Source organism: Ranitomeya variabilis, chromosome 5 (assembly GCF_051348905.1).
Source record: "Ranitomeya variabilis isolate aRanVar5 chromosome 5, aRanVar5.hap1, whole genome shotgun sequence".
NCBI classification, from domain to species: domain Eukaryota; kingdom Metazoa; phylum Chordata; class Amphibia; order Anura; family Dendrobatidae; genus Ranitomeya; species Ranitomeya variabilis.
In genome coordinates, this window is record NC_135236.1 from 6966495 (window position 1) to 6979666 (window position 13172).

Genomic DNA, 13172 nt, shown 5'->3' on the forward strand with positions numbered 1-13172 from the left:
CCTGTCAGGCAGACAGAGGAGGGGAGCTCTGCTGGCCTGAAGTGCTGCAACTCCTGGAAAAAGACACAAACATGTGAACATACTGCAGAGAGTGTGCAGGAAAGCAGAGCACAGGAGAGGAATATCAGAGGGAGATCAGCCAGGAACAAGCTGCTCCTTTCTGAGGCGCAGAAGCCGGTAGCTGGGAACACCGAGGGAGCAACTGTCTCTAAGCCTTGCTCCAGAGACCGGCAGGACAGTCAATTCCAAGTTGGCTGCCCGACCTTAATACCTAAGAAGACACGGTGGCAAATTGTGGGAGAGGGGCATCTCTAGGGTCCCTATAAATAAGCTCCAGGCTATCCCAGTCATACGGGTTGTCCTATCCATATCATCTGGGGGACAGAGAGAGAGATAACATCAGAATCATCTCCGAAAGTTGTGAGGACTATACCGAGAAGCTCAGCAGGGAGGTACTACAACACACAGGCGCTAGAGGAAGGCTACTGATTTCCACCTGGATAAGGGGACTCTGGAATTGCCTTCAGACCGACCAGACTCTGCCTGCCCTGTCCTCTGGCGCTCCGGGCTGAGGATACCATCTGAAGTCTTCAGTAAACAAGGTAAAAGACTGCAAACCCATCTCCTCATTCTTCATTGCACGTTGCCCATGTATAAACTCTTTTACTGGACACCCCTGAGGGCCACGGACCGGGTCAGCCACCGTGACATCCCCCGAACCGCAGGACCCGGTACCGAGTACCCCATTGCCCTACTTAGGGGGTGCTCCATTTTGGCGTCACGAACAGGATCTACTTAAGCCTGGAAAGATCGTGTCATGTGCGCCTAAGAACTGTGCCAGAACTCTATGTGAACTGCGATTTGCTTAAAGACTGTGTGTTGCAAATTGCCGCCAAAAATCCGCCATTGCCGCGCCGTGTGGAGCGCGACGGGAGGAGCCATAGCTTCGTGGACGGAGCCAGACGAAATAGAGCGCGAAGCAAGAAGACGGGTGCCCTGCTGCTGCCTGGGAAAGCCGGAAGTGGAGACACCGTGCAGCAGAGCCACCAGCAGAGACGCTGCAAAGTGCCGATTCCGGAGAGGAGCCCCGACTTCCACCAGGTTAGCAGAGGGGAGGAACGGCCATGTCCAATCCGGGAAGGGAAGTAGCGGCGGTCGCAGCCGCAGACCTGGAAGCGCCTCCAGGCCCGCAATAGGCGCAGCCGCAGGCCTTGTACCGCCGCCGGGTTCCGCAGAGTTTGCCGCTTCCATCAGCCAGCCGGACACCGCCACGGCTACAGCGGCCATAATGCCCTTCTCCATGCCATACCTACCGGGAGCAGCCTGGCTCCCACGATACTCTGGAGAATCGCATACATTAACTGACTTTAAGGTAGGGATCTGCAGCCTGCTTGAGTTTTATCCCTTGACAGAGCCTCAGAAAGTTCACATGGTAACGGGCCAAATGTTTGGAGCGGCTCTAAGAGAAGTGAAGTCCGGCCCGCTGCGGATAAGAGAACTGCGCAGCAGGTCTTTGCAAAGCTTAAAACCACCTTTGACACCCGCACCGCTACAGAAATTAAATTGACGCTCTATGGGTGCAAGCAAAGGCCGCAGGATAGCTTACGGGACTATGCCCTACTAGGCACTACGGGCAATCAAGCAGGATGATCCAGACAGCATGCAAGATGAGGATAAACTCTTAAAGGAGCGGTTCATCGAGGGGCTCCTGTGCAGTCACCAAAGGGCCCAACTGCACCTCCTGGCCATGCAGAATCCTGACCTGACCTTTGCACAATTTAAAGACAAGGCCATCCAAGTGCTTCAGGAGCGACAGCCCAGCCGTGCAGTACTTCCCAGGCATCAAGCCCTCACGTACCACCAGGAGGTGGCGCCAGATGCTCAAGTTTCTGCCGAGGCCGATGCCCAGATCCTGGAAGACTATTCCCCTGCAGGACTATGCCTCCAGATGCAGGAGCTGACCAAGAGCGTTGCTGCCTTAGCTCGGACCGTGCAGGCCCTACAGGAGGCCCCCAAGGAGAAGATCAAGCTGGCTTCCAGACCGGAGGGTGTTTGTTATGATTGAACTGGTGGTTAGGAGCACTAGAAATGACCAGATGAGCAAACTAGTATTACAGAACGAGCTCTGGGAAGAGGGAGCTCTGCTGACCGCAAGTCCTAATCCTATCACAACAACTAGAAATAGCCATGGAGCGTTCCTGACTCTGCGTAGATGCCTCTTCACAGCCTAAGAGCTAACTACCCCTAAAGATAGAAAATACAGCCTACCTTGCCTCAGAGAAATTCCCCAAAGAAATAGGCAGCCCCCCACATATATTGACTGTGAGTTAAGATGGAAGTCACAAACACAGGAATGAAACAGGTTTCAGCAAAGGAGGCCAGCCTTAACTAAACAGACTGAGGATAGAAAAGGTATCTTTGTGGTCAGCATAAAAACTAACAAAAAACCACGCAGAGTGTGCAAAAGAAACCACCGCACCGACTCACGGCGCGGTGGTGCCACTCTGCATCCCAGAGCTTCCAGCTAACAGGTCAAAATCTGTTGTGAATTCCGTTCTCGGGCTCCCTCCTGTGGTCATGAGTGGTACTGTGTGAGTTTGTTCTTGGGCTCCCTCTTGTGGCCTTTAGCGATATGGCTGGGCTCAGCTGCTTCATTTCCTTCTATGCTGGGCCTATTTAACTCACCTGGACCTTCATTTGTTGCCTGCTGTCGGTGTATTCAGTCCTGATTCTGAGCTCTCCTGAAGATTCCTTGTGACCAGTCTCCTGCTGGAGAAGCTAAGTTTGCTTGTTCATTTTGCTCATTATTTCCTTGAAAACGTTTCTCAGTATATGATGAGTTCAGTCCAGCTTGCTTTTATGTGATTTTTTGCTTGCTGGTTAATTCTGGGGTGCAGAGTGCGCCCCTCACATCGTGAGTCGGTGTGGGGGTTCTTGTATTCTCTGCGTGGTTTATTTTTGATAGTTTTTGTACTGACCGCACAGATTCCTATCTATTTTCTGTCTATCTAGTGTTAGCGGGCCTCATTTGCTAAACCTGTTTCATTTCTACGTTTGTATTTTCCCCTTAACTCACCGTTATTATTTGTGGGGGGCTGTCTATAACTTTGGGGTTATTTCTCTGAGGCAAGTGAGGTCTTTGCTTTCTCTCTAGGGGCAGTCAGTTTCTCAGGCTGTGAAGAGGCGTCTAGGTTTTTAGGTAACGCTCCATGGCTGCCTTTAGTGTGTTGGATAGGATCAGGATTGCGGTCAGTATAGCTTCCACATCCCCAGAACTTGTCCTAACATTCTGGTTATATGTATAAGGTCAGTTTTGAGATCCTACCACCGGATCATAACAGTACAGCAGGCCACAAAGTGTTAATGCAGCAGAAGAGGGAGAAGAGAAATCCTGAAGTTATTTTTTTTTTTTTCTTTTTCCTCTGCACTGTGTTTTGCCTCTCTCCTCCCCTTAATCTCTGGGTGGTTCTGAACTCAGCTGCAGATATGGACATTCAGAGTCTGTCTTCTAGTGTGGATCATCTCACTGCAAGGGTACAGGGCATTCAGGATTATGTAGTCCGCAGTCCTATGTCAGAGCCTAAAATACCAATTCCTGAGCTGTTCTCCGGAGATAGATCTAGGTTTTTGAACTTTAAGAATAATTGTAAGTTATTCCTTTCTCTGAGACCTCGCTCCTCTGGTGATTCTGTTCAGCAAGTTAAAATTGTTATTTCTTTGTTACGTGGTGACCCTCAAGATTGGGCATTCTCTCTGGCGCCAGGAGATCCTGCATTGCTAAATGTGGATGCGTTTGTTTTTTCTGGCGCTTGGAGTGCTTTATGAGGAACCTAATCTGGTAGACCAAGCAGAGAAGGTTTTGCTGGCTCTCTCTCAGGGTCAAGATGAAGCAGAGGTTTACTGTCAGAAGTTTAGCAAGTGGTCTGTGCTCACTCAATGGAATGAGTGCGCCCTGGCGGCGATTTTCAGAAAGGGTCTTTTTGAAGCCCTTAAAGATGTTATGGTGGGGTTCCCCACGCCTGCGGGTCTGAATGAGTCAATGTCTTTGGCCATTCAGATTGATCGGCATTTGCGGGAGCGCAAACCTGTGCACCATCTGGCGGTATTTTCTGAGCAGAAACCTGAGCCTATGCAATGCGACAGGATTCTGACCAGAGTTGAACGGCAAAACCACAGACGTCAGAATGGGTTGTGCTTTTACTGTGGTGATTCTACTCATGTTATCTCAGAGTGTTCTAAGCGCACAAAAAGGTTTGCCAAGTCTGTCACCATTGGTACTGTACAACCTAAATTCATTTTGTCTGTTACTTTAATTTACTCTCTGTCATCCTACTCAGTTATGGCTTTTGTGGATTCAGGTGCTGCCCTGAATTTGATGGATTTGTCATTTGCCAGGCGCTGTGGTTTTATCTTGGAGCCTTTACAATTCCCTATCCCACTAAAGGGAATTGATGCTACGCCATTGGCCAAGAATAAACCTCAGTACTGGACCCAAGTGACCATGTGCATGGCTCCTGCACATCAGGAGGTGATTCGCTTTCTTGTGCTACATAATTTGCATGATGTTGTCGTGTTGGGTCTGCCATGGCTGCAGGCTCATAATCCAGTCCTGGATTGGAAAGCAATGTCTGTGTCAAGTTGGGGATGCCAGGGATTTCATGGCGATGCTCCTTTGGTGTCAATTGCATCTTCTACTCCTTCTGAAGTCCCTGAATTTTTGTTGGACTACCAGGATGTATTTGATGAGCCCAAATCCAGTGCCCTACCTCCTCATAGGGATTGTGATTGTGCTATAAATCTGATTCCTGGTAGTAAGTTTCCTAAGGGACGACTTTTTAATTTATCTGTACCAGAACATGCTGCTATGCGGAGTTATATAAAGGAGTCCTTGGAGAAGGGGCATATTCGCCCATCCTCGTCCCCTTTGGGTGCGGGGTTCTTTTTTGTGGCCAAGAAGGATGGTTCTCTGAGACCCTGTATAGATTATCGCCTTCTAAATAAAATCACGGTCAAATTTCAGTACCCTTTGCCACTGTTGTCCGATCTGTTTGCCCGGATTAGGGGGGCCAGTTGGTTCACCAAGATAGATCTTCGAGGAGCGTATAATCTTGTGCGCATAAAGCAGGGCGATGAATGGAAAACAGCATTTAATACACCCGAAGGCCATTTTGAGTACTTGGTGATGCCTTTTGGGCTTTCTAATGCCCCCTCTGTGTTTCAGTCCTTTATGCATGACATCTTCCGAGAGTATCTGGATAGATTTATGATTGTGTACCTGGATGATATTTTGGTCTTTTCTGATGATTGGAAGTCTCATGTGAAGCAGGTCAGGATGGTATTTCAGGTCCTGCGTGCCAATGCCTTGTTTGTGAAGGGCTCTAAATGTCTCTTCGGAGTCCAGAAGGTTTCCTTTTTGGGCTTTATTTTTTCTCCTTCTACTATTGAGATGGATCCAGTCAAGGTCCAGGCTATTCATGACTGGACTCAACCTACATCAGTGAAGAGTCTTCAGAAGTTCTTGGGTTTTGCTAATTTTTACCGTCGCTTCATCACTAATTTTTCTAGTGTGGTTAAGCCTTTGACGGATTTGACCAAGAAGGGTTCTGATGTGACGAATTGGTCTCCTGCGGCCGTGGAGGCCTTTCAGGAGCTGAAACGTCGATTTTCTTCGGCTCCTGTCTTGCGCCAGCCCGATGTCTCTCTTCCCTTTCAGGTCGAGGTTGATGCTTCTGAGATTGGAGCAGGGGCTGTCTTGTCGCAGAGAAGCTCTGATGGCTCTGTGATGAGACCATGTGCTTTCTTTTCAAGAAAGTTTTCGCCTGCCGAGCGGAATTATGATGTTGGTAATCATGAGTTGTTGGCAATGAAGTGGGCATTTGAGGAGTGGCGACATTGGCTTGAGGGAGCCAAGCATCGTGTGGTGGTCTTGACGGATCACAAGAATTTGACTTATCTCGAGTCTGCCAAACGGTTGAATCCGAGACAGGCTCGATGGTCGCTGTTTTTCTCTCGTTTCAATTTCGTGGTTTCATATCTTCCGGGTTCGAAAAACATGAAGGCTGATGCCCTTTCTAGGAGTTTTGTACCTGACTCCCTGGAAGTTTCTGAACCGACTGGTGTCCTCAAAGAGGGGGTGATTTTGTCTGCCATCTCTCCTGATCTGCGACGGGTGTTGCAGGAGTTTCAGGCCAATAAACCTGACCGTTGTCCACCGGAGAGACTGTTTGTCCCGGACAGATGGACCAGTAGAGTTATTTCCGAGGTTCATTCTTCGGTGTTGGCGGGTCATCCTGGGATTTTTGGTACCAGGGATTTGGTGGCGAGGTCCTTTTGGTGGCCTTCCTTGTCGCGGGATGTGCGTTCCTTTGTGCAGTCTTGTGGGATTTGTGCTCGGGCCAAGCCTTCCTGTTCTCGTGCCAGTGGATTGCTTTTGCCTTTGCCTGTCCCGAAGAGGCCTTGGACGCATATTTCCATGGATTTTATTTCGGATCTTCCTGTCTCTCAGAGGATGTCTGTCATCTGGGTGGTTTGTGATCGTTTTTCTAAAATGGTCCATTTGGTACCTTGCCTAAGCTGCCTTCCTCCTCCGATTTGGTGCCACTGTTTTTTCAGAATGTGGTTCGTTTACATGGTATTCCGGAGAACATTGTGTCTGACAGAGGATCCCAGTTTGTGTCCAGATTTTGGCGGTCCTTTTGTGCTAAGATGGGCATTGAATTGTCTTTTTCGTCGGCCTTCCATCCTCAGACGAATGGCCAAACCGAACGAACTAATCAGACCTTGGAAACTTATTTGAGATGTTTTGTTTCTGCTGATCAGGATGATTGGGTGACTTTTTTGCCATTGGCTGAGTTCGCCCTCAATAATCGGGCTAGTTCTGCTACTTTGGTTTCACCTTTCTTTTGCAATTCTGGTTTTCATCCTCGTTTTTCCTCGGGTCAGGTTGAGCCCTCTGACTGTCCTGGGGTGGATTCTGTGGTGGATAGGTTGCAGCAGATTTGGAACCATGTGGTGGACAATTTGACGTTGTCCCAAGAGAAGGCTCAGCGCTTTGCTAACCGCCGTCGCTGTGTGGGTCCCCGACTTCTTGTGGGGGATTTGGTGTGGTTGTCTTCTCGTTATGTCCCGATGAAGGTTTCCTCTCCTAAGTTCAAGCCTCGTTTCATCGGTCCTTATAAGATTTTGGAAATCCTTAATCCTGTGTCTTTTCGTTTGGACCTCCCAACATCGTTTGCCATTCATAATGTGTTCCATAGGTCATTGTTGCGGAGATATGTGGTGCCTGTGGTCCCTTCTGTGGATCCTCCTGCTCCTGTCTTGGTCGAGGGGGAGTTGGAGTATGTGGTGGAGAAGATCTTGGATTCTCATATTTCGAGACGGAAGCTTCAGTACTTAGTTAAATGGAAGGACTATGGTCAGGAGGATAATTCCTGGGTTGTCACCTCCGATGTCCATGCGGCCGATTTGGTTCGTGCCTTTCATTCGGCTCGTCCTGATCGGCCTGGGAGCTCTGGTGAGGGTTCGGTGACCCCTCCTCAAGGGGGGGGTACTGTTGTGAATTCCGTTCTCGGGCTCCCTCCTGTGGTCATGAGTGGTACTGTGTGAGTTTGTTCTTGGGCTCCCTCTTGTGGCCTTTAGCGATATGGCTGGGCTCAGCTGCTTCATTTCCTTCTATGCTGGGCCTATTTAACTCACCTGGACCTTCATTTGTTGCCTGCTGTCGGTGTATTCAGTCCTGATTCTGAGCTCTCCTGAAGATTCCTTTTGACCAGTCTCCTGCTGGAGAAGCTAAGTTTGCTTGTTCATTTTGCTCATTATTTCCTTGAAAACGTTTCTCAGTATATGATGAGTTCAGTCCAGCTTGCTTTTATGTGATTTTTTGCTTGCTGGTTAGTTCTGGGGTGCAGAGTGCGCCCCTCACATCGTGAGTCGGTGTGGGGGTTCTTGTATTCTCTGCGTGGTTTATTTTTGATAGTTTTTGTACTGACCGCACAGATTCCTATCTATTTTCTGTCTATCTAGTGTTAGCGGGCCTCATTTTGCTAAACCTGTTTCATTTCTACGTTTGTATTTTCCCCTTAACTCACCGTTATTATTTGTGGGGGGGCTGTCTATAACTTTGGGGTTATTTCTCTGAGGCAAGTGAGGTCTTTGCTTTCTCTCTAGGGGCAGTCAGTTTCTCAGGCTGTGAAGAGGCGTCTAGGTTTTTAGGTAACGCTCCACGGCTGCCTTTAGTGTGTTGGATAGGATCAGGATTGCAGTCAGTATAGCTTCCACATCCCCAGAACTTGTCCTAACATTCTGGTTATATGTATCAGGTCAGTTTTGAGATCCTACCACCGGATCATAACAAAAATCATGATAGCAAGCTGGACAAAAAACAGTGGTAACAAATAAGCTAGCAGGGACTTAGCTTTTGCTGAAGTAGACAGGTCATCTGAAAGACCCAAGAGAACTGAACCAGTACTAGGACATTGACAGCTGGCATCAAGTAACGATCTGAGTGGCGTTAAATAGAGCAGCCAGCCAAGGCCTCAACGAGATCAGCTGGAGAATGAATCTCAGAACCAGCAGCTCCACTCACAGCCACCAGAGGAAGTCCATGAACAGAACTCGCCGAAGTACCATTCATAACCACAGGAGGGAGCTCGAGAACAGAATTCACAACAGTACCCCCCCCTTGAGGAGGGGTCACCGAACCCTCACCAGAGCCTCCAGGCCGATCCGGATGAGCCAAATGAAAGGCACGAACAAGATCGGCAGCATGAACATCAGAGGCAACCACCCAGGAATTATCCTCCTGACCATAACCTTTCCACTTGACTAGGTACTGAAGTTTCCGTCTCGAAATACGGGAATCCAAAATCTTCTCCACCACATACTCCAACTCCCCCTCAACCAACACCGGGCAGGAGGATCAACGGAGGGAACCATAGGAGCCACATATCTCCGCAATAACGACCTACGGAACACATTATGGATGGTGAAAGAAGCTGGAAGGTCCAAACGAAATGACACAGGATTAAGAATTTCAGAAATCTTATAAGGACCAATGAAACGAGGCTTAAACTTAGGAGACGAAACCTTCATAGGAACAAAACGAGACGACAACCAAACCAAATCCCCAACACAAAGTCGGGGACCAACACAGCGACGGCGGTTAGCGAAACGTTGAGCCTTCTCCTGGGACAATGTCAAATTGTCCACTACGTGAGTCCAAATTTGCTGCAACCTGTCCACCACAGAATCCACACCAGGACAGTCCGAAGGCTCAACCTGCCCTGAAGAAAAACGAGGGTGGAAACCAGAATTACAGAAAAAAGGCAAAACCAAAGTGGCCGAGCTGGCCCGATTATTAAGGGCGAACTCAGCCAAAGGCAAGAAGGACACCCAATCATCCTGATCAGCAGAAACAAAGCATCTCAGATATGTTTCCAAAGTCTGATTGGTTCGTTCGGTTTGGCCATTTGTCTGAGGATGGAAAGCTGAAGAAAAAGACAAATCAATGCCCATCTTAGCACAAAAGGACTGCCAAAATCTTGAAACAAACTGGGAACCTCTGTCCGACACGATGTTCTCCGGAATGCCATGTAAACATAACACATGCTGGAAAAACAATGGAACCAAATCAGAGGAGGAAGGCAATTTAGGCAAAGGTACCAAATGGACCATCTTAGAGAAGCGATCACAAACCACCCAGATAACTGACATCCTCTGAGAGACAGGGAGATCCGAAATAAAATCCATGGAAATATGCGTCCAGGGCCTTTTCGGGACCGGCAAGGGCAAAAGCAACCCACTGGCACGAGAACAGCAGGGCTTAGCCCGAGCACAAGTCCCACAGGACTGCACAAAAGAACGCACATCTTGTGACAAGGAAGGCCACCAAAAGGATCTAGCCACCAAATCTCTGGTACCAAAGATTCCAGGATGACCAGTCAACACCGAACAATGAACCTCAGAGATAACTCTACTAGTCCATCTATCAGGGACAAACAGCTTCTCCGCTGGACAACGGTCAGGTCTATCAGCCTGAAACTCCTGCAGCACCCACTGCAAATCAGGGGAGATGGCAGACAAAATTACCCCCTCTTTGAGAATACCAGCCGGCTCAGGAACTCCCGGAGGATCAGGCACAAAACTCCTTGAAAGGGCATCGGCCTTCACATTCTTAGAACCCGGAAGGTACGAAACCACAAAATTGAAGCGGGAGAAAAACAGCGACCATCGAGCCTGTCTAGGATTCAACCGCTTGGCAGACTCGAGATAAGTCAGATTCTTGTGATCCGTCAAGACCACCACGCGATGCTTGTCTCCTTCAAGCCAATGTCGCCACTCCTCAAACGTCCACTTCATAGCCAACAACTCTCGATTGCCCACATCATAATTGCGCTCAGCAGGCGAAAACTTTCTAGAAAAGAAAGCACATGGTTTCATCACAGAGCCATCAGAACCTCTTTGAGACAAAACAGCCCCTGCTCCAATCTCAGAAGCATCCACCTCGACCTGAAACGGGAGCGAAACATCTGGCTGACACAACACAGGGGCAGAAGAAAAACGACGCTTCAGCTCCTGAAAAGCCTCAACGGCCGCAGAGGACCAATTGACCACATCAGCACCTTTCTTGGTCAAATCAGTCAATGGTTTAACAACACTAGAAAAATTAGCGATGAAGCGACGGTAAAAATTAGCAAAGCCCAGGAATTTCTGAAGGCTCTTCACAGAAGTAGGCTGAGTCCAATCATAAATGGCCTGAACTTTAACAGGGTCCATCTCGATAGTAGAAGGGGAAAAAATGAAACCCAAAAATGAAACCTTCTGAACTCCAAAGAGACATTTAGACCCCTTCACAAACAAGGAATTAGCACGAAGGACCTGGAACACCATTCTGACCTGCTTCACATGAGACTCCCAATCGTCCGAAAAGACCAAAATATCATCCAAATATACAATCATGAATCTATCCAGGTACTTTCGGAAGATGTCATGCATAAAGGACTGAAACACAGATGGAGCATTAGAAAGCCCGAATGGCATCACCAAGTACTCAAAATGGCCCTCGGGCGTATTAAATGCTAAATGCTGTTTTCCATTCGTCGCCCCGTTTAATACGCACAAGATTATACGCCCCTCGAAGATCTATCTTGGTGAACCAGCTAGCCCCCTTAATCCGAGCAAACAAATCAGACAGTAGCGGCAAAGGGTACTGAAATTTGACGGTGATTTTATTGAGAAGGCGGTAATCTATACAAGGTCTCAGAGAACCATCCTTCTTGGCCACAAAAAAGAACCCTGCTCCCAACGGTGATGACGACGGGCGAATATGCCCTTTCTCCAAGGACTCCTTTATATAACTCCGCATTGCAGCGTGTTCTGGCACAGATAAATTGAACAGTCGGCCCTTCGGAAACTTACTACCAGGAATCAAATTAATAGCACAATCGCAATCCCTATGAGGAGGTAGGGCACTGGATTTGGGCTCATCAAATACATCCCGGTAATCTGACAAGAACTCAGGGACTTCAGAAGGATGGGAAGACGAAATAGACAACAATGGTACATCCACATGTACCCCTTGACAACCCCAGCTGGATACAGACATTGATTTCCAATCCAATACTGGATTATGGACCTGTAGCCATGGCAAACCCAAAACGACCACATCATGCAGATTATGCAACACCAAAAAGCGAATATCCTCCTGATGTGCAGGAGCCATGCACATGGTCAATTGAGTCCAGTACTGAGGCTTATTCTTGGCCAAAGGTGTAGCATCAATTCCTCTCAATGGAATAGGATACTGTAAGGGCTCCAAGAAAAAACCACAGCGCCTGGCAAACTTCAAGTCCATCAAATTCAGGGCAGCGCCTGAATCCACAAATGCCATAACAGAATAGGACGACAAAGAGCAAATCAGAGTAATGGACAAAAGAAATTTTGGCTGTACCGTACGAATGGTGGCAGACCTAGCGAACCGTTTAGTGCGCTTAGGACAATCAGAGATAGCATGAGTGGAGTCACCACAGTAAAAACACAGCCCATTCTGACGTCTGTACTCTTGCCGTTCAGCTCTGGTCAAGGTCCTGTCACATTGCATAGGCTCAGGCCTCTGCTCAGAAAACACCGCCAAATGGTGCACATTTTTGCGCTCACGTAAGCGTCGATCGATCTGAATGGCCAAGGACATAGACTCATTCAGACCAGCAGGCGTGGGGAATCCCACCATAACATCCTTAAGGGCTTCAGAAAGACCCTTTCTGAAAATTGCCGCCAGGGCACATTCATTCCACTGAGTAAGCACAGACCACTTTCTAAAGTTCTGACAATATACCTCCGCTTCATCCTGACCCTGACACAAAGCCAGCAAAATTTTCTCTGCCTGATCCACTGAATCTGGTTCATCATAAAGCAATCCAATCGCCAGAAAAAACGCATCTACATTACGCAATGCAGGATCTCCTGGTGCACGGGAAAATGCCCAGTCTTGAGGGTCGCCACGCAGCAAAGAAATAATGATTTTTACTTGCTGAATGGGGTCACCAGAGGAGCGGGGTTTCAAAGCAAAAAACAGTCTACAATTATTTTTGAAATTCAGGAACTTAGATCTATCCCTAGAAAACAAATCAGGAATTGGAATTCTGGGTTCTAACATCGGGTTCTGAACTACATAATCTTGAATGCCTTGTACCCTTGCAGTGAGTTGATCCACACAAGAGGACAGACCTTGAATGTCCATATCTACACCTGTGTCCTGAACCACCCAGAGATTTAGGGGAAAAAAGAAACAAAACACACTGCAGAGGAAAAAAAAAAGGTCTCAGAACTTCTCTTATCCCTCTATTGAGATGCATTAACACTTTGCGGGCCAGCTGTACTGTTATGATTGAACTGGTGGTTAGGAGCACTAGAAATGACCAGATGAGCAAACTAGTATTACAGAACGAGCTCTGGGAAGAGGGAGCTCTGCTGACCGCAAGTCCTAATCTTATCACAACATCTAGAAATAGCCATGGAGCGTTCCTGACTCTGCCTAGACGCCTCTTCACAGCCTAAGAGCTAACTACCCCTAAAGATAGAAAATACAGCCTACCTTGCCTCAGAGAAATTCCCCAAAGAAATAGGCAGCCCCCCACATATATTGACTGTGAGTTAAGATGGAAGTCACAAACACA